Consider the following 24,406-nt stretch of genomic DNA (forward strand, 5'->3'; position numbering starts at 1 on the left):
AGTTGCCGATACCCCACTGGTGGTTCAATGTATTCCTTGGACCTTCACATTGACGATGAAACACAGAAATCGCATCGGAATTAAGTACAAAAGGCACAATGCCGCCTTTAGTACAAGAATACAGACTCTTCTTACAGTCGGTGCTTTGATCCTTTCCTGTGACACCAGTATTAGTTTCCGATACACCACTGCAGGTCTAATGTATTCCTTGGACCTTCACATTGACGATGAAACACAGAAATCGCGACGGAATTAAATACAAATGGCACAATACCGCCTTAAGTACAAGAATAGACTCTTCTTACACTCGGTGCTTTGATCCTTTCCTATGAGACCAGTTTTTGTTTCTGATACACCACTGCAGGTTCAATGTATTCCTTCTACATACACATTGACGATGAAACACTGAAATTACATCAGAATTAAATACAAAAGGCACAATGCCGCCTTAAGTACAAGAATAGAGACTCTTCTTACACTCGGTGCTTTGATCCTCTCCTATGAGACCAGTTTTAGTTTCCGATACCCAACTGCAGGTTCAATGTATTCCTTTTACATACACATTGACGATGAAACACTGAATTTACATCAGAATTAAATACAAAAGGCACAATGCCGCCTTAGGTGCAAGAAGAGTGAGACTTCTTAGAGTCTGTGCTTTGATCCTTTCCTGTGAGACCAGTATTAGTTTCCGATACACCACTACAGGTTCAATGTATTCCTTCGACCTTCACATTGACGATGAAACACAGAAATCGCATCGGAATTAGATACAAAAGGCACAATGCCGCCTTAAGTACATGAATAGAGATTCTTCTTTCAGTCGTGCTTTGATCCTTTCCTGTGAGACCAGTATTGGTTTCCGATACACCACTGCAGGTTCAATGTATTCCCTCGACCTTCACATTGACGGTGAAACGCAGAAATCGCATCGGAATTAAATACAAAAGGCACGATGCCGCCTTAAGTACAAGAATAGAGACTCTTCTTACAGTCGGTGCTTTGATCCTTTCCTATGACACCAGTATTAGTTTCCGACACACCACTGCAGGTTCAATGTATTCCTTGGACCTTCACGTTGACGATGAAACACAGAAATGGCATCGGAATTAAATACAAAAGGCACAATGCCGCCTTAAGTACAATAATAGAGACTCTTCTTACAGTCGGTGCTTTGATCCTTTCCTATGAGACCAGTTTTAGTTTCCGATACACCACCGCAGGTTCAATGTATTCCTTTCACATACACATAGACGATGAAACACTGAATTTACATCGGAATTAAATACAAAAGGCACAATGCCGCCTTAAGTGCAAGAAGAGTGAGACATCTTAGTGTCTCTGCTTTGATCCTTTCCTGTGAGACCAGTATTAGTTTGCGATACACCACTGCAGGTACAATTTATTCCTTTTACATACACATTGACGATGAAACACTGAATTTACATCGGAATTAAATACGAAAGGCACAATGCCGCCTTAAGTGCAAGAAGAGTGACACCTCTTAGAGTCTGTGCTTTGATCCTTTCCTGTGAGACCAGTATTAGTTTCCGATACACCACTGCAGGTTCAATGTATTCCTTGGACCTTCACATTGGCGATGAAACATTGAAATCACATCGGAGATAAATACAAAAGGCACAACGCCGCCTTCAGTTCAAGAAGAGTAAGACTTCTTAGAGTCTGTGCTTTGATCCTTTCCTGTGAGTCCAGTATTAGTTTCCGATACACCACTGCCGGTTCAATGTATTCCTTGGACCTTCACATTGACGATGAAACACAGAAATCACATCGGAATTAAATACAAAAAGCACAATGCCGCATTATGTGCAAGAACAGTACGACTTCGTATAGTCTGTGCTTTGATCCTTTCCTGTGAGACCAGTATTAGTTTCATCGCGTCGGAATTAAATACAAAAGCCACAATGCAGCCTTAGGTATAAGAATAGAGACTATTCTTACAGTCGGTGATTTGAGCATTCCCTGTGAGACCAGTATTAGTTTCCGATACACCACTGCAGGTTCAATGTATTCCTTGGCCATACACATTGACGATGAAACACTGAAATTAGATCGGAATTAAACACAAAAGGCACAATGCATTCTTAACAGCAAGAAGAGTGAGACTTCTTTGAGTCTGTGCTTTCATCTTTTCCTGTGAGACCATTATTAGTTTCCGATACACCACTGCAGGTTCAATGTATTCCTTGGACCTTCACATTGACGATGAAACACAGAAAACGCATCGGAATTAAATACAAAAGGAACAATGTTACTTTAAGTACAAGAATAGAGACTGTTCTTACAGTCGGTGATTTAATCCTTTCCAATGAGACCAGTTTTAGTTTCTGATACACCAACGCAGGTTCAATGTATTCCTTGGACATTCACATTGACGATGAAACACAGAAATCGCATCGGAATTAAATTGAAAAGTCACAATGCCGCCTTAAGTAAAAGAATAGAGACTCTTCTTACAGTCGGTGGTTTAATCCTTTCCTATGACACCAGTATTAGATTCCGATACACCACTGCAGGTTCAATGTATTCCTTGGACCTTCACATTGACGATGAAACACAGAAATCGCTTCGGAATTAAATACAAAAGGCACAATGCCGCCTTAGGTACAAGAATAGAGACTCTTCTTACTCTCGGTACTTTGATCCTTTCCTGTGAGACCAGTATTTGTTTCCGATACACCACTGCAGGTCTAATGTATTCCTTGGACCGTCACATAGACGATGAAACACAGACATCGCATCGGAACTAAATACAAATTGCACAATGCTGCCTTAAGTACAAGAATAGAGACTCTTCTTACAGTCGGTGCTTTGATCCTTTCCTATGACACCAGTATTAGTTTCCGATACACCACTGCAGGTTCAATGTATTCCTTGAACCTTCACATTGACGATGAAACACAGAAATCGCATCGGAATTAAACACAAAAGGAAGAATGCCGCTCTAAGTATAAGAATAGAGACTCTTCTTACAGTCGGTGATTTAATCCTTTCCTATGAGACCAGTGTTAGTTTCCGATACACCATTGCAGGTTCAATGTATTCCTTGGACATTCACATTGACGATGAAACACAGAAATCGCATCGGAATTAAATACAAAAGGCACAATGCCGCCTTAAGTACAAGAATAGAGACTCTTCTTACTGTCGGTGCTTTGATCCTTTCCTGTGAGACCAGTATTTGTTTCCGATACACCACTGCAAGTCTAATGTATTCCGTGGACCTTCACATTGACGATGAAACACAGAAATCGCATCGAAACTAAATACAAATGGCACAATGCCGCCTTAAGTACAAGAGTAGAGACTCTTCTTACGGTCGGTGTTTTGCTCCTTTCCTATGACACCAGTATTAGTTTCCGATACACCACTGCAGGTTCAATGTGTTCCTTGGACATACACATTGACGATGAAACACTGACTTTACATCGGAATTAAATACAAAAGGCACAATGCCGCCTTAATTGCAAGAAGAGTGAGACTTCTTAGAGTCTGTGCTTTGATCCTTTCCTGTGAGACCAGTATTAGTTTCCGATACACCACTGCAGGTTCAATGTGTTCCTTAGACATACATATTGACGATGAAACACTGACATTACATCGGAATTAAATACAAAAGGCACAATGCCGCCTTAAGTGCAAGAAGAGTGAGACTTCTTAGAGTCTGTGCTTTGATCCTTTCCTGTGAGACAGGTATTAGTTTCCGATACACCTCTGCAGGTTCAAAGTATTCCTTGATTATACACATTGACGATGAAACACTGAAATTACATCGGAATTAACTACAAAGGGCACAATGCCGGCTTAGGTGCAAGAAGAGAGAGACTTCTTAGAGTCTGTGGTTTGACCCTTTCATGTGAGACCAGTATTAGTTTCCGATACACCACTGCAGGTTCAATGTATTCCTTGGATCTTCACATTGACGATGAAACACAGAAATCGCATCGGAATTATATACAAAAGGAACAATGCCGCTTTAAGTACAAGAATAGGGACTTTTCTTACAGTCGGTGATTTAATAATTTTCCTATGAGACCAGTTTTAGTTGCCGATACACCACTGCAGGTTCAATGTATTCCTTGGACCTTCACATTGACGATGAAACACAGAAATCGCATCGGAATTAACTACAAAAGGCACAATGCCGCCTTAAGTACAAGAATAGAGACTCTTCTTACACTCAGTGCTTTGATCCATTCCTATGAGACCAGTTTTAGTTTCCGATACACCACTGCAGGTTCAATGTATTCCTTTTACATACACATTGACGATGAAACACTGAAATTACATCAGAATTAAATACAAAAGGCACAATGCCGCCTTAGGTGCAAGAAGAGTGAGACTTCTTAGAGTCTGTGCTTTGATCCATTCCTATGAGAGCAGTATTAGTTTCCGATACACCACTGCAGGTTCAATGTATTCCTTCTACCTTCACATTGACGATGAAACACAGAAATCGCATCGGAATTAAATACAAAAGGCACAATGCCGCCTTAAGTTCAAGAATAGAGACTCTTCTTTCAGTCGGTGCTTTGATCCTTTCCTGTGAGACCAGTATTAGTTTCCGATACACCACTGCAGGTTCAATGTATTCCCTCGACCTTCACATTGACGATGAAACGCAGAAATCGCATCGGAATTAAATACAAAAGGCACGATGCCGCCTTAAGTACAAGAATAGAGACTCTTCTTACAGTCGGTGCTTTGATCCTTTCCTATGACACCAGTATTAGTTTCCGACACACCACTGCAGGTTCAAAGTATTCCTTGGACCTCCACGTTGACGATGAAACACAGAAATCGCATCGGAATTAAATACAAAAGGCACAATGCCGCCTTAAGTACAAGAATAGAGACTCTTCTTACAGTCGGTGCTTTGATCCTTTCCTATGAGACCAGTTTTAGTTTCCGATACACCACCGCAGGTTCAATGTATTCCTTTTACATACACATAGACGATGAAACACTGAATTTACATAGGAATTAAATACAAAAGGCACAATGCCACCTTAAGTGCAAGAAGAGTGAGACTTCTTAGGATCTGTGCTTTGATCCTTAACTGTGAGACCAGTATTAGTTTCCGATACACCACTGCAGGTTCAATGTATTCCTTGGACCTTCACATTGACGATGAAACACAGAAATAAAATCGGAGATAAATACAACAGGCACAATGATGCCTTAAGTGCAAGAAGCGTAAGACTTCTTAGTGTCTCTCCTTTGATCCTTTCCTGTGAGACCAGTATTAGTTTCCGATACACCACTGCAGGTACAATGTATTCCTTTTACATACACATTGACGATGAAACACTGAATTTACATCGGAATTAAATACGAAAGGCACAATGCCGCCTTAAGTGCAAGAAGAGTGACACCTCTTAGAGTCTGTGCTTTGATCCTTTCCTGCGAGACCAGTATTAGTTTCCGATACACCACTGCAGGTTCAATGTATTCCTTGGACCTTCACATTGGCGATGAAACATCGAAATCACATCGGAGATAAATACAAAAGGCACAATGCCGCCTTAAGTTCAAGAAGAGTAAGACTTCTTAGAGTTTGTGCTTTGATCCTTTCCTGTGAGTCCAGTATTAGTTTCCGATACACCACTGCAGGTTCAATGTATTGTTTGGACCTTCACATTGACGATGAAACACAGAAATAACATCGGAATTAAATACAAAAAGCACAATGCCGCATTAAGTGCAATAACAGTAAGACTTCTTATAGTCTGTGTTTTGATCCTTTCCTGTGAGACGAGTGTTAGTTTCCGATACACGACTGCAGATTCAATGTATTCCTTGGACCTTCACATTGACGATGAAACACAGAAATCGCGTCGGAATTAAATACAAAAGCCACAGTGCTGCCTTAGGTATAAGAATAGAGACTATTCTTACAGTCGGTGATTTGAGCATTCCCTGTGAGACCAGTATTAGTTTCCGACACACCACTGCAGGTTCAATGTATTCCTTGGACATTCACATTGACGATGAAACGCAGATATCGCATCGGAATTAAATACAAAAGGCACAATGTCGCCTTAAGTAAAAGAATTGAGACTCTTCTTACAGTCGGTGCTTTGATCCTTTCCTATGACACCAGTATTAGTTACCGATACACCACTGCAGGTTCAATGTATTCCTTGGACCTTCACATTGACGATGAAACACAGAGATCGCATCGGAATTAAATACAAAAGGCACAATGCCGCCTTAAGTACAAGAATAGAGACTCTTCTTACTGTCGGTGCTTTGATCCTTTCCTGTGAGACCAGTATTTGTTTCCGATACACCTCTGCAAGTCTAATGTATTCCGTGGACCTTCACATTGACGATGAAACACAGAAATCGCATCGAAACTAAATACAAATGGCACAATGCCGCCTTAAGTACAAGAGTATAGACTCTTCTTACAGTCCGCGCTTTGCTCCTTTCCTATGACACCAGTATTAGTTTCCGATACACCACTGCAGGTTCAATGTATTCCTTGGACATACACATTGACGATGAAACACAGATATCGCATCGGTATTAAATACAAAAGGCACAATGCCGACTTAAGTGCAAGAAGAGTGAGACTTCTTATAGTCTGTGCTTTGATCCTTTCCTGTGAGACCAGTAATAGTTTCCGATACACCACTGCAGGTTCAATGAATTCCTTGGACATACACATTGACAAGGAAACACTAAAGTTACATCGGATTTAAATACAAAAGGCACAATGCCGCCTTAAGTGTAACAAGAGTGAGACTTCTTAGAGTCTGTGTTTTGATCCCCTCCTGTGAGACCAGTATTAGTTTCCGATACACCACTGCAGGTTCAATGTATTCCTTGGACCTTCACATTGACGATGTAACACAGAAATCGCATCGGAATTAAATACATAAAGCACAGTGCCGCCTTAAGTACAGGAATAGAGACTCTTCTTACAGTCGGTGCTTTGAGCATTCCCTGTGAGACCAGTCTTAGTTTCCGATACACCACTGCTGGTTCAATGTATTCCTTGGACATGCAAATTGACGATGAAACACTGAAATTACATCGGAATTAAATACAAAAGGCACAATGCATTCTTAACAGCAAGAAGAGTGAGACTTCTTAGAGTCCGTGCTTTCATCTTTTCCTGTGAGACCATTATTAGTTTCCGATACACCACTGCAGGTTCAATGTATTCCTTGGACCTTCACATTGACGATGAAACACAGAAATCGCTTCGGAATTAAATACAAAATCCACAATGCCGCCTTAGGTACAAGAATGGAGACTCTTCTTACTCTCGGTACTTTGATCCTTTCCTGTGAGACCAGTATTTGTTTCCGATACACCACTGCAGTTCTTATGTATTCTTTGGACTTTCACATAGACGATGAATCAGAAATCGCATCGGAACTAAATACAAATGGCACAATGCCGCCTTAAGTACAAGAATAGCGACTCTTCTTACAGTCGGTGCCTTGATCCTTTCCTATGACACCAGTATTAGTTTCCGATACACCACTGCAGGTTCAATGTGTTCCTTGGACATACACATTGACAATGAAACACTGACATTACATCGGAATTAAATGCAAAAGGCACAATGCCGCCTTTAGTGCCAGAAGTGTGAGACTTCTTAGAGTCTGTGCTTTGATCCTTTCCTGTGAGACCAGTATTAGTTTCCGATACACCACTGCAGGTTCAATGTATTCCTTGAACGTACACATTGACGATGAAACACTGAAATTACATCGGAATTAAATACAAAGAGCACAATGCCGGCTTAGGTGCAGGAAGAGAGAGACTTCTTAGAGTCTGTGCTTTGATCCTTTCCTGTTAGACCAGTATTAGTTTCCGATACACCACTGCCGGTTCAATGTATTCCTTGGACATACACATTGACGATGAAACACTGAAATTACATCGGAATTAAATACAAAACTCACAATGCTGCCTTAAGTGCATGAAGAGTGAGACTTCTTAGAGTCTGTGCTTTGATCCTTTCCTGTGAGAACAGTATTAGTTTCCAATACTACACTGTAGGTTCAATGTACTCCTTGGACATTCACATTGACGATGAAACACAGAAAGCGCATCGGAATTAAATACAAAAGGCAAAAGGGCGCCTTAAGTACAAGAACCGAGACTCTTCCTACAGTCGGTGCTTTGAGCATTCCCTGTGAGACCAGTCTTAGTTTCCGATACACCACTGCTGGTTCAATGTATTCCTTGGACATACACATTGACGATGAAACACTGAAATTACAACGGAATTAAATACAAAACTCACAATGCCGCCTTAAGTGCATGAAGAGTGAGACTTCTTAGAGTCTGTGCTTTGACCCTTTTCTGCGAGACCAGTATTATTTTCCGATACACCACTGCAGGTTCAATGTATTCCTTGGACATACACATTGACGATGAAACACTGAAATTACATCGGAATTAAATACAAAAGGCACAATGCATTCTTAACAGTAAGAAGAGTGAGACTTCTTAGAGTCTGTGTTTTCATCTTTTCCTGTGAGACCATTATTAGTTTCCGATACACCACTGCAGGTTCAATGTATTCCTTGGACCTTCACATTGACGATGAAACACAGAAATCGCATCGGAACTATATACAAAAGGAACAATGTTCCTTCAAGTACAAGAATAGGGACTCTTCTTACAGTCGGTGATTTCATCCTTTCCAATGAGACCAGTTTTAGTTTCTGATACACCAATGCAGGTTAAATGTATTCCTTGGACATTCACATTGACGATGAAGCACAGAAATCGCATCGGTATTAAATTCAAAAGGCACAATGCCGCCTTAAGTAAAAGAATAGAGACTCTTCTTACAGTCGGTGGTTTGATCCTTTCCTATGACACCAGTATTAGATTCCGATACACCGCTGCAGGTTCAATGTATTCCTTGGACCTTCACATTGACGATGAAACACAGAAATCGCATCGGAATTAAATACAAATGGCACAATGCCGCCTTAAGTACAAGAATAGAGACTCTTCTTACTGTCGGTGCTTTGATCCTTTCCTGTGAGACCAGTATTAGTTTCCGATACACCACTGCAGGTTCAATGAATTCCTTGGACGTACACATTGACAAGGAAACACTAAAGTTACATCGGAATTAAATACAAAGGGCACAATGCCGCCTTAAGTGTAAGAAGAGTGAGACTTCTTAGAGTCTGTGGTTTGATCCCCTCCTGTGCGACCAGTATTAGTTTCCGATAAACCACTGCAGGTTCAATGTATTCCTTGGACCTTCACATTGACGATGAAACACAGATATCGCATCGGTATTAAATACAAAAGGCACAATGCCGACTTAAGTGCAACAAGTGTGAGACTTCTTATAATCTGTGCTTTGATCCTTTCCTGTGAGACCAGTATTAGTTTCCGATACACCACTGCAGGTTCAATGAATTCCTTGGACATACACATTGACAAGGAAACACTAAAGTTACATCGGAATTAAATACAAAAGGCACAATGCCGCCATAAGTGTAAGAAGGGTGAGACTTCTTAGAGTCTGTGGTTTGATCCCCTCCTGTGGGACCAGTATTAGTTTCTGATACACCACTGCAGGTTCAATGTATTCCTAGGACCTACACATTGACGATGTAACACAGAAATCGCATCGGAATTAAATACATAAAGCACAATGCCGCCTTAAGTACAGGAATAGAGACTCTTCTTACAGTCGGTGCTTTGAGCATTCCCTGTGAGACCAGTATTAGTTTCCGATACACCACTGCAGGTTCAATGTGTTCCTTGGACATACACATTGACGATAAAACACTGACATTACATCGGAATTAAATACAAAAGGCACAATGCCGCCTTAAGTGCCAGAAGAGTGAGACTTCTTAGAGTCTGTGCTTTGATCCTTTCCTGTGAGACCAGTATTAGTTTCCGATACACCACTGCAGGTTCAATGTATTCCTTGAACGTACACATTGACGATGAAACACTGAAATTACATCGGAATTGAATACAAAGTGCACAATGCCGGCTTAGGTGCAAGAAGAAAGAGACTTCTTAGAGTCTGTGCTTTGATCCTTACCTGTGACACCAGTATTAGTTTCCGATACACCACTGCCGGTTCAATGTATTCCTTAGAACTTCACATTGACGATGAAACACAGAAATCGCATCGGAATTAAACACAAAAGGAACAATGCCGCTTTAAGTACAAGAATAGAGACTCTTCTTACAGTCGGTGATTTAATCCTTTCTTATGAGACCAGTATTAGTTTCCGATACACCACTGCAGGTTCAATGAATTCCTTGGACGTACACATTGACAAGGAAACACTAAAGTTACATCGGAATTAAATACAAAGGGCACAATGCCGCCTTAAGTGTAAGAAGAGTGAGACTTCTTAGAGTCTGTGGTTTGATCCCCTCCTGTGCGACCAGTATTAGTTTCCGATAAACCACTGCAGGTTCAATGTATTCCTAGGACCTACACATTGACGATGTAACACAGAAATCGCATCGGAATTAAATACATAAAGCACAATGCCGCCTTAAGTACAGAAATAGAGACTCTTCTTACAGTCGGTGCTTTGAGCATTCCCTGTGAGACCAGTATTAGTTTCCGATACACCAATGCAGGTTAAATGTATTCCTTGGACATTCACATTGACGATGAAGCACAGAAATCGCATCGGTATTAAATTCAAAAGGCACAATGCCGCCTTAAGTAAAAGAATAGAGACTCTTCTTACAGTCGGTGGTTTGATCCTTTCCTATGACACCAGTATTAGATTCCGATACACCGCTGCAGGTTCAATGTATTCCTTGGACCTTCACATTGACGATGAAACACAGAAATCGCATCGGAATTAAACAGAAAAGGAACAATGCCGCTTTAAGTACAAGAATAGAGACTCTTCTTACAGTCGGTGATTTAATCCTTTCCTATGAGACCAGTGTTAGTTTCCGATACACCATTGCAGGTTCAATGTATTCCTTGGACATTCACATTGACGATGAAACACAGAAATCGCATCGGAATTAAACACAAAAGGAACAATGCCGCTTTAAGTACAAGAATAGAGACTCTTCTTACAGTCGGTGATTTAATCCTTTCTTATGAGACCAGTGTTAGTTTCCGATACACCATTGCAGGTTCAATGTATTCCTTGGACATTCACATTGACGATGAAACACAGAAATCGCATCGGAATTAAATACAAAAGGCACAATGTCGCCTTAAGTAAAAGAATTGAGACTCTTCTTACAGTCGGTGCTTTGATCCTTTCCTATGACACCAGTATTAGTTTCCGATACACCACTGCAGGTTCAATGTATTCCTTGCACCTTCACATTGACGATGAAACACAGAAATCGCATCGGAATTAAATACAAAAGGCACAATGCCGCCTTAAGTACAAGAATAGAGACTCTTCATACTGTCGGTGCTTTGATCCTTTCCTGTGAGACCAGTATTTGTTTCCGATACACCACTGCAAGTCTAATGTATTCCGTGGAGCTTCACATTGACGATGAAACACAGTAATCGCATCGAAACTAAATACAAATGGCACAATGCCGCCTTAAGTACAAGAGTAGAGACTCTTCTTACAGTCGGTGCTTTGCTCCTTTTCTATGACACCAGTATTAGTTTCCGATACACCACTGCAGGTTCAATGTATTCCTTGGACATACACATTGACGATGAAACACAGATATCGCATCGGTATTAAATACAAAAGGCACAATGCCGACTTAAGTGCAAGAAGAGTGACACTTCTTAGAGTCTGTGCTTTGATCCTTTCCTGTGAGACCAGTATTAGTTTCCGATACACCACTGCAGGTTCAATGTATTCCTTGAACGTACACATTGACGATGAAACACTGAAATTACATCGGAATTAAATACAAAGGGCACAATGCAGGCTTGGTGCAAGAAGAGAGAGACTTCTTAGAGTCTGTGCTTTGATCCTTTCCTGTGAGACCAGTATTACTTTCCGATACACCACTGCAGGTTCAATGTATTCCTTGGACCTTCACATTGACGATGAAACACAGAAATCCCATCGCAATTAAATACAAAAGGCACAATGCCGCCTTAAGTACAGGAATAGGGACTCTTCTTACAGTCGGTGCTTTGATCCTTTCCTGTGAGACCAGTATTTGTTTCCGATACACCACTGCCGGTTCAATGTATTCCTTAGACCTTCACATTGACTATGAAACACAGAAATAGCACCGGAATTATATACAAAAGGCACAAAGCCGCATTAAGTGCAAGAAGAGTAAGACTTCTTGGAGTCTGTGCTTTGATCCTTTCCTGAGAGACCAGTATTAGTTTCCAATACAACACTGCAGGTTCAATGTACTCCTTGGACATTCACATTAACGATGAAACACAGAAAGCGCATCGGAATTAAATACAAAAGGCACAAGGCCGCCTTAATTACAAGATCAGAGACTCTTCCTACAGTCGGTGCTATGAGCATTCCCTGTGAGACCAGTCTTAGTTTCCGATACACCACTGCTTTTTCAATGTATTCCTTGGACATACACATTGACGATGAAACACTGAAATTACATCGGAAATAAATACAAAACTCACAATGCCGCCTTAAGTGCATGAAGAGTGAGACTTCTTAGAGTCTGTGCTTTGACCCTTTTCTGCGAGACCAGTATTAGTTTCCGATACACCACTGCAGGTTCAATGTATTCCTTGGACCTTCACATTGACGATGAGACACAGAAATCGCATCCGAATTAAATACAAAAGGCACAATGCCGCCTTAAGTTCAAGAAGATAGACACTTCTTAGAGTCTGTGCATTGATCCTTTCCTGTGAGACCAGTATTAGTTTCCGATACACCACGGCGGTTCAATGTATTCCTTGGACCTTCACATTGACGAGGAAACACAGAAATCGTGTCGGAATTAAATACATAAGCAGCAATGCTGCCTTAAGTATAAGAATAGAGACTCTTCTTACAGTCGGTGTTTTGAGCATTCCCTGTGAGACCAGTATTAGTTTCCGATACACCACTGCCGGTACAATGTAATCGTGGGACATACACATTGTCGATGAAACACTGAAATTAGATCCGAATTAAGTACAAAACTCACAACGGAGCCTAAAGTGCAAGAAGAGTTTGACTACTTAGAGTCTGTGCATTGGTTTTTTCCTGTGAGACCAGTATTAGTTTCCGATACACCACTGCTGGTTCAATGTATTCCTTGGACATACACATTGACGATGAAACACAGACATCGCGTCGGAATTAAATACAAAAGGCTAAATGCCGCCTTAAGTGCAAGAAGAGTGAGACTTCTTAGAGTCAGTGCATTGATCCTTTCCAGTGGGACCAGTATTAGTTTCCGATACTCCACTGCAGGTTCAATGTATTCCTTGGACCTTCACATTGACGATGAAACACAGAAATCGTGTCGGAATTAAATACTAAAGGCACAATGGCGCCTTTAGTATAAGAATAGAGACTCTTCTTACAGTCGGTGCTTTGAGCATTCCCTGTGAGACCAGTATTAGATTCCGATACACCACTGCAGGTTCAATGTATTCCTTGGACATACACATTGACGATGAAACACTGAAATTAGATTGGAATTAATTACAAAAGGCACAATGCCGCCTTAAGTGCAAGAAGAGTGAGCCTTCTTAGAGTGTGTGCTTTGATCCTTTACTGTGAGACCAGTATTAGTTTCCGATACACCACAGCAGGTCCAATGTATTCCTTGGACCTTCAAATTGACCATGATATACAGAAATCGCATCGGAATTAAATTCAAAAGGGACAATGCTGCCTTAAGTGCAAGAAGAGTGAGACTTCTTAGAGTCTGTCCTTTGATCCTTTCTTGTGAGACCAGTATTAGTTTTCGATACACCACTGCAGGTTCAATGTATTCCTTGGACCTTCACATTGACGATGAAACACAGAAATCGCATCCGAATTAAATACGAAAGGCACAATGCCGCCTTAAGTGCAAGAAGAGTGAGACTTCTTAGAGTCTGTGCATTGATCCTTTCCTGTGAGACCAGTATTAGTTTCCGATACACCACTGCAGGTTCAATGTATTCCTTCGACCTTCACATTGACGATGAAACACAGAAATCGCATCATAATTAAATACAAAAGGCACAATGCCGCCGTAAGTACAAGAATAGAGACTCTTCTTACTGTCGGTGCTTTGATCCTTTCCTATGACACCAGTATTAGTTTCCGACACACCACTGCAGGTTCAATGTATTCCTTGGACCTTCACGTTGACGATGAAACACAGAAATCGCATCAGAATTAAATACAAAAGGCACAATGCTGCCTTAAGTACAAGAATAGAAACTCGTCTTAATGTCGGTGCTTTGATCCTTTCCTATGAGACCAGTTTTAGTTTCCGATACACAACCGCAGGTTCAATGTATTCCTTTTACATACATACATTAGGTGCAAGCAGAGAGAGACTTCTTAGACTCTGTGCATTGATCCTTTCCTGTGAGACCAGTATTAGTTTTCGATACACCACTGCAGGTTCAATGTATTCCTTGGACCTTCACATTGACGATGAAACACAGAAATCGCATCCGAATTAAATACGAAAGGCACAATGCCGCCTTAAGTTCAAGACGAGAGACACTTCTTAGAGTCTGTGCTTTGATCCTTTCCTGTGAGGCCAGTATTAGTTTCCGATGGACCACGGCAGGTTCAATGTATTCCTTGGACCTTCACATTGACGATGAAACACAGAAATCGCGTCGGAATTAAATACAAAAGCAACAATGCTGCCTTAAGTATAAGAATAGAGACTCTTCTTACAGTCGGTGTTTTGAGCATTCCCTGTGAGACCAGTATTAGTTTCCGATACACCACTGCCGGTTTAATGTATTCGTTGGACATACACATTGACGATGAAACACTGAAATTAGATCGGAATTAAAAACAAAACTCACAACGCCGCCTTGAGTGCAAGAAGAGTGAGACTTCTATGAGTCTGTGCTTTGATTTTTTCCTGTGAGACCAGTATTAGTTTTCGATACTCCACTGCAATTTCAATGTATTCCTTGGACGATCACACTGACGATGTAACACAGAAATCGCATCGGAGATAAATACATAAGGCACAATGCCGCCTTAAGTACAAGAATAGAGACTCCTGTTAAGGTCGGTGCTTTGAGCATTCCCTGTGAGACCAGTATTAAGTTCCGATACACCACGGCAGGTTCAATGTATTCCTTGGACCTTCACATTGACGATGAAACACAGAAATCGCTTCGGAATGAAATACAAAAGCAACAATGCTGCCTTAAGTATAAGAATAGAGACTCTTCTTACAGTCGGTGTTTTGAGCATTCCCTGTGAGACCAGTATTAGTTTCCGATACACCACTGCTGGTTCAATGTATTCCTTGGACATACACATTGACGATGAAACACAGAAATCGCATCGGAATTAAATACAAAAGGCACAATGCCGCCTTAAGTGCAAGAAGAGTGAGACTTCTTAGAGTCTGTGCATTGATCCTTTCCTGTGAGACCTGTATTAGTTTCCGATACACCACTGCAGGTTCAATGTATTCCTTGGACCTTCACATTGACGATGAAACACAGAAATCGCGTCGGAATTAAATACAAAAGGCACAATTCTGCCTTACGTATAAGAATAGAGACTCTTCTTACAGTCGGTTTTTTAGCATTCCCTGTGAGACCAGTATTAGTTTCCGATACACCACTGCCGGTTCAATGTATTCCTTGGACATACACTTTGATGATGAAACACTGAAATTAGATCGGAATTAAATACAAAACTCACAACGCCGCCTTAAGTGCAAGAAGAGTGATACTTCTTAGAGTCTGTGCTTTGATTTTTTCCTGTGAGACCAGTATTAGTTTGCGATACACAACTGCAGGTTCAATGTATTTCTTGGACCTTCACATTGACGATGAAACACAGAAATCGCATCGGAATGAAATACAAAAGGCACAATGCTGCCTTAAGTATAAGATTAGAGACTCTTCTTACAGTCGGTGTTTTGAGCAATCCCAGTGAGACCAGTATTAGTTTCCGATAAACCACTGCAGGTGCAATGTATTCCTTGGACCTTCACATTGACGATGAAACACAGAAATCGCGTCGGAATTAAATACAAATGGCACAATGGCGCCTTAAGTATAAGAATAGAGTCTCTTCTTACAGTCGGTGCTTTGAGCATTGCCTGTGAGACCAGAATTAGATTCCGATACACCACTGATGGTTCATTGTATTCCTCGGACATACACATTGACGATGAAACACTGAAATTAGATCGGAATTAAATACAAAAGGCACAATACCGCCTTAAGTGCAAGAAGAGTGAGCCTTCTTAAATTGTGTGCTTTGATCCTATCCTATTAGACCAGTATTAGTTTCCGATACACCACTGCAGGTTCAATGTATTCCTTGGACCTTCAAATTGACCATGATATACAGATATCGCATCGGAATCAAATACAAAAGGGACAATGCTGCCTTAAGTGCAAGAAGAGTGAGACTTGTTAGAGTCTGTCCTTTGATCCTTTCCTGTGAGACCAGTATTAGTTTCCAATACTACACTGCAGGTTCAATGTATTCCTTGGACCTTCACATTGACGATGAATCACAGACAGCGCATCGGAATTAAATACAAAAGGCACAAGGCCGCCTTAAGTACAAGAAGAGTAAGCCTTCTTAGAGTCTGTGCTTTGATTTTTTCCTGTGAGACCAGTATTAGTTTCCGATACACAACTGCAGGTTCAATGTATTCCTAGGAAATTCACATTGACGATGAAACACAGAAATCGCATCGGAATTAAATACAAAAGGCACAATGCTGCCTTAAGTATAAGATTAGAGACTCTTCTTACAGTCGGTGTTTTGAGCAATCCCTGTGAGACCAGTATTAGTTTCCGATACACCACTGCAGGTGCAATTTATTCCTTCGACATACACATTGACGAAGACACACTGAAATTAGATCGGAATTAAATACAAAAGGCACAATGCCGCCTTAAGTGCAAGAAGAGTGAGCCTTCTTAGAGTGTGTGCTTTGATCCTTTCCTGCGAGACCAGTATTAGCTTCCGATACACCACTGCAGGTTCAATGTATTCCTTGGAGCTTCAAATTGACCATGATATACAGAAATCGCATCGGAATTAAATTCAAAAGGGACAATGCTGCCATAAGCGCAAGAGGAGTGAGACTTCTTAGAGTCTGTCCTTTGATCCTTTCCTGTGAGACCAGTATTAGTTTCCAATACTACACTGCAGGTTCAATGTATTCCTTGGACCTTCACATTGACGATGAAACACAGAAAGCGCATCGGAATTAAATACAAAAGGCACAAAGCCGATTTAAGTACAAGAATAGAGACTCTTCTTACAGTCGGTGCTTTGAGCATTCAATGTGAGACCAGTATTAGTTTCCGATACACCACTGCAGGTTCAATGTACTCCTATGACCTTCACATTCACGATGAAACACAGAAATCGCGTCGGAATTAACTACAAAAGGCACAATGCCGCCTTAAATGCAAGAAGAGTGAGACTTCTTAGAGTCTGTGCATTGATCCTTTCCTGTGGGACTAGAATTAGTTTCCGATACTCCACTGCAGGTTCAATGTATTCCTTGGACCTTCACATTGACGATGAAACACAGAAATCGCATCGGAATTAAATACAAATGCACAATGCCACCTTAAGTCCAAGAAGACTGGGACTTCTTAGAGTCTGTGCTTTGATCCTTTCCTGTGAGACCAGTATTAGTTTCCGATACACCTCTTCAGGATCTATGTATTCCTTGGACCTTCACGTTGACGATGAAACACAGAAATTGCATCGGAATTAAATACAAAAGGCACAATGCCGCCTTAAGTGCAAGAAGAGTGACACTTCTTAGAGTCTGTGCATTGATCCTTTCTTGTGAGACTAGTATTAGTTTCCGATACTCCACTGCCGGCTCAATGTATTCCTTGTACCTTCACATTGACGATGAAACACAGGAATCGCATCACAATTAAATACAAAAGGCACAATGCCACCTTAAGTACAAGAACAGGGACTCTTCTTACAGTCGGTGCTTTGAGCATTTCCTGTGAGACCAGTATTAGTTTCCAACACACCACTGCGGGTTCACTGTATTCCGTTTACCTTCACATTGACGATGAAATTCAGAATTCGCGTCAGAATTAAATACAAAAGGCACAATGCAGCTCTAAGTACAAGAATAGACACTCTTCTTACAGTTATTGTTTTGAGCATTCCCTGTAAGACCAGTATTAGTTTCCGATACACCACTGCAGGTTCAATGTATTCCTTCGACATACACATTGACGATGAAACACTGAAATTAGATCGGTATTAAATACAAAAGGCACAATGCCGCCTTAAGTGCAAGAAGAGTGAGACTTTATAGAGTCTCTGCTTTGATCCTTTCCTGTGAGACCAGTATCAGATTCAGATACACCACTGCTGGTTCAGTGTATTCCTTGGAGTTACACATTGACGATGAAACACAGAAATCACATAGGAATTAAATACAAAAGGCACAATGCCGACTTAAGTGCAAGAAGAGTGAGACTTCTTTTAGTCTGTGCTTTGATCCTTTCCTGTGAGACCAGTATTAGTTTCCGATACTCCACTGCAGGTTTAATGTATTCCTTGGACCTTCACATTGACGATAAAACACAGAAATCGCATCGGAATTAAATACAAAAGGCACAGTGCCGCCTTAAGTACAAGAATAAAGACTCTTCTTAAAGTCGGTGTTTTGAGCATTCCCTGTGAGACCAGTATTAGTTTCCGATACACCACTCCTGTTTCAATGTATTGCTTGGACATACACATTGACGAGGAAACATTGAAATTACATCGGAATTAAATACAAAAGGCGCAATACCGCCTTAAGTGCAAGAAGAGTGAGACTTCTTAGAGGCTGTGCTTTGTTCCTTTCCTGTGAGACCAGTATTAGTTTCCGATACACCACTGCGGGTTCAATGTAATTCTTGGACCTTCACATTGACGATGAAACACAGAAATCGCATCGGTATTAAATACAAAAGGCACAATGCCGGCTTGAGTACAAGAATAGAGACTCCTCTTACAGGTAGTGCTTTGAGCATTCCCTGTGAGACCAGTATTAGTTTCCGATACACAACTGCAGGTTCAGTGTATTCCTTGGACCTTCACATTGACGATGAAACTCAGAAATCGCATCGGAATTAAATACAAAAGGCACAATGCCGCCTTAAGTACAACAATAGAGATTCTTCTTACTGTCGGAGCTTTGAGCATTCCCTGTAAGACCAGTATTAGTTTCCGACACACCACTGCAGGTACAATGTATTCCTTGGAACTTCAAGTAGACGATGAAACACAGAAATCGCATCGGAATTAAATACAAATGGGAACAATGCCACCTTAAGTACAAGAATAGAGAATCTTCTTACAGTCGGTGCTTTGAGCATTCACTGTGAGACCAGTATTAGTTTCCGACACACCACTGCAGGTTCAATATATTCCTTGGACCTTTACATTGACGACTAAACACAGAAATTACATCGGAATTAAATACAAAAGAAAGAATGCCGCCTTAATGCAAGAAAAGTGAGACATCTTAGAGTCCATTCTTTGAGCCTTTCCTGTGAGACCAGTATTAGTTTCCGATACACCACTGTAGGTTCAATGTATTCCTTGGACCTTCACATTGAAGATGAAACACAGAAATCGCATCGGAATTAAATACAAATGGCACAATGCCGCCTTAATTACAAGAATAGAGACTCTTCTTACAGTCGCTGCTTTGAGCATTCCCTGTGAGACCAGTATTAGTTTCCGATACACCACTGCAGGTTCAATGTATTCCTTGGAGCTTCACATTGACGATGAAACACAGAAATCGAATCGGAATTAAATACAAAAGGCACAATGCCGCCTTAAGTACAAGAATAGAGACTCTTCTTACAGACGTTGCTTTGAGCATTCCCTGTGAGACCAGTATTAGTTTCCGATACACCACTGCAGGTTCAATGTATTCCTTGGACATACACATTGACGATGAAATACTGAAATTACATCGGAATTAAATACAAAAGGCACAATGCCGCCCTAAGTGCTAGAAGAGTGAGACTTCATAGTGTCTGTGTTTTGTTCGTTTCCTGTGAGACCAGTATTTGTTTCCGATACACCACTGCAGGTTCAATGTATTTCTTGGACGTTCACATTGACGATGAAACACAGAAATCGCATCGGAATAAATACAAGAAGCACAATGCCGCGTAAAGTACAAGATCAGGGACTCTTCTACAGTCTGTGCCTTGAACACTCCCTGTGTGACCAGTATTAGTTTCCGATGCTCCACTGCAAGCTCAATGTATTCCTTGGACCTAAACAATGACGATGAAACACAGAAATTACATCGGAATTAAATACAAAAGGCACAATTTAGCCTTTAGTGCATGATGAGTGAGACTTCTTAGAATCTGTGCTTTGATCCTTTAATGTGAGACCAGTATTAGTTTCCGATACATGACTGCAGGTTCAAAGTATTCCTTGGACCTTCACATTGACTATGAAACACAGAAATCGCATCGGAATTAAATACAAAAGGCACAGTGCCGGCTTAAGTACAAGAATAGAGACTCCTCTTACAGTTAGTGCTTTGAGCATTCCCTGTGAGGCCAGTATTAATTTCCGATACACCACTGCAGGTTCAATGTATTCCTTGTCGTACACATTGACGATGAAACACTGAAATTACATCGGAATTAAATACAAAAGGCACAATGCCGCCTTAAGTGCAAGAATAGAGACTCTTCTTACAGTCGGTGCTATGAGCATTCCCTGTGAGACCAGTATTAGTTTCCGATACACCACTGCAGGATCAATTTATTCCTTGGACCTTCACATTGACGATGAAACACAGAAATCGAATCGGAATTAAATACAAATGGCACAATGCCGCCTTAAGTACAAGAATAGAGACTCTTCTTACAGTCGGTGCTTTGAGCATTCCCTGTGAGACCAGTATTAGTTTCCGATACACCACTGCAGGTTCAATGTATTCCTTGTACATACACATTGACGATGAAATACTGAAATTACATCGGAATTAAATACAAAAGGCACAATGCCGCCTTAATGCAAGAAGAGTGAGACTTCTTTGAGTCCATTCTTTGATCCTTTCCTGTGACACCAGTATTAGTTTCCGATACACCACTGCAGGTTCAAAGTATTCCTTGGACCTTCACATTGACTATGAAACACAGAAATCGCATCGGAATTAAATACAATAGGCACAATGCCGGCTTAAGTACAGGAATAGAGACTCTTCTTACAGTTAGTGCTTTGAGCATTCCTTGTGAGACCAGTATTAGTTTCCGATACACCACTGCAGGTTCAATGTATTCCTTGGACCTTCACATTGACGATGATACACAGAAATCGCATCGCAATTATATACAAAAGGCACAATGCCGCCTTAATTACAAGAATAGAGACTCTTCTTACAGTCGGTGCTTTGAGCATTCCCTGTGAGACCAGTAATAGTTTCCGATACACCACTGCAGGTTCAATGTATTCCTTGGACCTTCACGATCACTATGAAGCACAGAAATCGCATCGGAATTAAATGCAAAAGGCACAATGCCGCCTTAAGTACAAAAATAGAGACACTTCTTACAGTCGGTGCTTGGAGCATTGCCTCTGAGGGCAGTATTAGTTTCCGATGCACCACTGCAGGTTCAAGGTATTCCTTGGTCCTTCACATCGACTATGAAACACAGAAATCACATCGGAATTAAATACAAAATGCACAAGGCCGCCTTAAGTACAAGAATAGAGACTCTTATTACAGTCGGTGCTTTGAGCATTCCCTGTGAGACAGGTATTAGTTTCCGATACACCACTGCAGATTCAAAGTATTCTTTGGACCTTCAAATTGACTATTAAACACAGATATCGCATCGGAATTAAATACAAAAGGCACAAGGCCGCCTTAAGTACAAGAATAGAGACTCTTCTTACAGTTGGTGCTTTGAGCATTCATTGTGAGACCAGTATTAGTTTCCGATACACCACTGCAGGTTCAATGTATTCTTTGCACCTTCACATTGACTATGAAACACAGAAATCGCATCGGAATTAAATACAAAAGACACAATGCCGCCTTAAGGGGATACGGAATCGGATTTTGGGTTAAAAAATCGAATTTTTTTTTATTGGCGTATTATATTTTGCCATGTTTCCTCTTTAAAATGACGTATCATACATAGCTCTACTACAATTATAACTATTTTATTTTTATATATTTGTGAGATCGGGTATTGCGCTTTAGTTATACACGTCTCTCGTGGCTGACCATGAACTTTTTGCCAGTACCTTTAAAGTGACATGAATTCAAATATCCCGGTTTCCAGCGACTATTTATACACTAGTTGCCCGAAAATGTTTCTCTCTGGTTTCCCAAGTTACTCTTTGACTTTGTGGCGGGACTGTTTTGTAAACAGTGTGATATAAGAAAGTAGTTGTTGTTGAGTTATTTCGTATTTAGTGGTTCATTTTTCGCAGTGAAAATGCCTAGAGCTAAAGCAAAAGTATTTAAAAAGCGTGTGAACTGGCAAAAGAAAAGAAATAATGATTCATTAGCAAAGCAAAGCAGTTCATCATCATCACTGTTGGAAAATGTGAATCCACTTATTACTGATTTGCCGAACGAACTTACACCAAATGAAAACAGTGCTTCTCATAAAAAACTAAGAGATTTGGAAGAGAAATATAATTTACTTGATAGAGGGAATGAAGTTTTTGAACTCATTGATACGAATATATTGTGTGAAGCTCTTGAAAACAGTTTGTGCTGCAAAAAATGTCATGGAAACGTTTCTCTGAAAGTAGAGAATCCCATGTTGGCCTGACTGCCCAGTTTAATTTAATATGCAGTGTTTGTAAATACAGCTGTAAGTTTCCAAGTTCGGTTTCAGTAACTGTAAATAATGGATACAAGAAAACTGAACTTTATAGTGTAAATATTAGGTTAGTTTATGGATTGCGAGCAATTGGTAAGGGCAAAGCAGCTGGTGATATGCTATGTGGTGTTCTAAATCTTCCAAGTGCACCTTCAAAGTTTGAAGCTTACAATTATGTACTAGGATCTGCAGTTGAAGATGTAGCACAGAAGTCAATGCAGGTTGCTGTGGAAGAAGCAGTGGAAGAAAATGACGGCAGTCGTGACCTCACAGTGGCGTTTGATGGCACGTGGCAGAAAAGGGGCCACACCTCCAACAATGGTGTTGTAACAGCAACTAGTGTTGATACTGGCAAGGTTATTGATGTTGCAATAATGTCTAAATACTGTAGGTGCACAGGCAGGCTGAAAAATGAACACAGTGATGACTGTATTGCTAATTATTATGGTAGTAGTGGTGGCATGGAGGTTGCTGGGGTGAAGAAAATTTTTCATCGCTCTTCACAGTGGTATAATGTTCGCTATGTCAAATATCTGGGAGATGGTGACTCTAAAGCATTCAAAGAAGTTTTGGAAAGCAAACCATATGGGAACAGTGTAAATATAAGCAAACTTGAATGTATAGGACATGTGCAGAAGAGAATGGGTGCCAGGCTGAGAAGGTTAAAATCAGTTATGAAAGGGAAAAAACTAGATGATGGGAAAACCTTGGATGGCAGAGGAAGATTGACTGATTCCATAATAGACCACATTCAGAACTGCTATGGCCTTGCAATCAGGCAAAATACAGGCAATCTTGAAGAAATGAGGAGAGCTATATGGGCTTTATATTTCCACACCGCATCCACGGATGAGCATCCACAACATGGTTTGTGCCCCAAAGGTGAAAACAGCTGGTGTAAATACAATAGGGGACTAACAACAGGAGAGAAATACATTCACCACCACAGTCTACCATCAGCCATCATGGCAGAAATAAAGCCCATTTTCAGAGATCTGGCTGACAGAAGTCTTCTGATGAAATGTCTTCACGGAAAAACGCAGAACCCCAACGAGTGCTTGAATAGTGTGATATGGCATCGTCTCCCAAAAACAGTGTTTGTCGGAATTAATACACTACATTTTGGTGTGTATGATGCTGTGGCAACCTTCAATCTTGGAAATATAACTAAATGCCAGGTCCTTCAAAAGTTGGGTATGTGTGTTGGTTCCCGTACGGTACGTGCTACGTTCTTTTTAGATCAGCACAGACTAAGGCATGCTGATAATATAATCAAGACATTAGTGAAAAAAGCAAGACAGGTGCAGAGGGGTGCCAAAAGAAGACTTGAAGATGATTATGAAGACTGTGAAGGGGGTATTAGCTACGGATCAGGAATGTTTTAATCTTCATTCTCCGTTTCCCGTAAGTTTACTTTTTACTTCATCTAGGAACATTATCTCA

This window comes from Schistocerca americana, chromosome 6 (assembly GCF_021461395.2).
Source record: "Schistocerca americana isolate TAMUIC-IGC-003095 chromosome 6, iqSchAmer2.1, whole genome shotgun sequence".
Taxonomy (NCBI): Eukaryota; Metazoa; Arthropoda; class Insecta; order Orthoptera; family Acrididae; genus Schistocerca; species Schistocerca americana.